Below are 2105 nucleotides of genomic sequence, written 5' to 3'. Positions count from 1 at the left end.
GAATGACCTGCATGCTCTTGCCTTCTGCTCTCTCCCAGGGCTTCAGAGCCACTTGGAGCCAGTTCTCCATGGTGACAGGCAGATGGCCCCCCGACTCGGGTTATTACTTGTAGGGCCCCTGCTGGGCTGCCCCCTGCCCTCCCAGCACCTCCGGTGCCCAGGCCTGCAGTGGGCTGGTGGGGAGCTGGCCCTGCCATCTCCCAGGACCCCCAGATCTGGGTCCCAGAGGAGGGCTATGGACACCTGCACAGAAGGTCAGCGACCCGGCCTGGGCCTCCCACTCAGCTCTGCCGTTCTCTTGAGGTGGCAGAGGGCGGGCTGGCCTTCCTGCTGCTTGCATTCTACACCCCACGGGATGAAGGGAGCACCGGCCCACACACGAGAATGGGGCCGCTGCCCTCACATTAATCAGAATGAAAAGGCACAACAGTTCAGGTCCGGCTCCAGGGGGGCAGCCGGCGTTGACCATGGCTCCCTGCCCCAGTGATGCAGGGCAGACAAGACAAAGTCCTCACCTTCAAGTACCCGACAGCCCAGTGGAAAGGAAAGCCAACAACAGAGCATAACCAATGGACACAGACAGCAGGGGCGTCAGGGCATGTGCTGGGGGTGGGAACGGCCGGGAAGAGGTCAGTGGGGGGAAAGGAGACTTATGTAATACTTTAAAGAATTTAAATTTTTTTAAAAAGCCAACAACATCATTTCAATTACTTTCAAGTGCGTTGGAGGAGGTAAAACGGGCTACTTTCCAGGGTGGAAGAGCACTTAGTGAGGAGATCTGAGGTTTCTCAGAGGGAGCGGTTGACAGTGAGGACACAGCCGGCCAAGTGAGGAGCTGGCAGGACAGTCCTGGGAGCAGGAACAGAGAGTGCAAAGGGCCTGCGGCAGAACGAGCTTGGAGGTTCGGGCAGAAAGACTGATCCAATTGCAGTGATGACCCTGTGAGCCGGCACCGCTCTGTCCTACAGGACTCGCTCCTTTAACCCTCACGGCCATGCCTGGAGGTGGGTGTAATTAGCCCTATTTCTCAGGTGTAGAGTCACACAGCTGGTGGAGGAGCCAGAATCCACTCCCAGGTGGTCTGGCCCCAGAGCCCTTGTTTTTAGCCACCCTGTGGGTGCAAGGCAGGGGCAGGCAGCACCCGGCGCTCGGAAGTTTCATAAACTGGGCGCTGGAGCCAGAACTGAGCCCAGAATGCCTGCGACACTGCAGCCCTAGGAGGGGCAGCACACAGTCTCCCGGGACTTCTCCCAGTCCTTGGCTCAGCCGTGGGTCTGCGCACAAGGGCACTCAACAGCTACCCTGCTGCCAGCTTGACTTCCCTGTGGGGCAGGCAGTAGGGGTCACAGAGCAAAGATGGGGTCTGCCTGCACTGCCGAGGGCCCTTCCCCCGGCCCCACCCTCAGCCCCAGCGCCTCTGGGTCTCAACAGGAAAAGTGTGGGTGGGGGCAAAGCAGGAAGGCAGGGGGCAGGTCTGCAGGTGGGCCCTGCGCACGCGCTGTGTCTGCACCAGCTGGGCTGTCAGGACAAACAGGTGTGAGACATCCCAGCTGGGGGCATCGAACTTGTCACTGGGGAGTGAGGATTAACCACTGTGCAGCCCAGGCTACTTCTCACTTCCTCTATCACCTCCTGCTGCCCCCCCAATAAATGTTAATGAACCCTGCCCTTCTCCCCTCCTCCCAGCTCCCTCTGGTCAAGGGAGAAAGTCAGGCAACATTTAGGTAAACTGAGTCTGGACCACATAAGAGGGTCTTCTTCCCCTCCCCCATTCTTGTGAGGATGTTTGATGCTTCCCAGGGGGTGTCCTTCATCCCAGCTGACAGTTTGACAGCATCCATAGCAGTTGTTTCCTTTTTATAAACTGGGAAGCTGAGGCCAGAGGAGCGAAGGACGGGCCACAGGTCACACAGCCACAGCCTAGAGCGTCCAGGGCCGGAGATGGGGACAGAGGCCAGGCCTGGACCACTCTCCATGCTGCCTCCCCGCTGGGGCCACCACTGGCCTCTCCATGGCAGTAAAGGAACAAGCTGCGTAAAAGCCAAGCCTGCAGGTGTGGAATGGGAAGGGACAAGGAGCCGAAGATGTCACACCGTGAAGCAAGC

Source organism: Myotis lucifugus, unplaced genomic scaffold, assembly GCF_000147115.1.
Source record: "Myotis lucifugus unplaced genomic scaffold, Myoluc2.0 scaffold_445, whole genome shotgun sequence".
Classification (NCBI taxonomy): Eukaryota; Metazoa; Chordata; class Mammalia; order Chiroptera; family Vespertilionidae; genus Myotis; species Myotis lucifugus.
The sequence above is the reverse complement of the archived record's forward strand: the minus strand, read 5'-3'. Positions refer to the sequence as shown.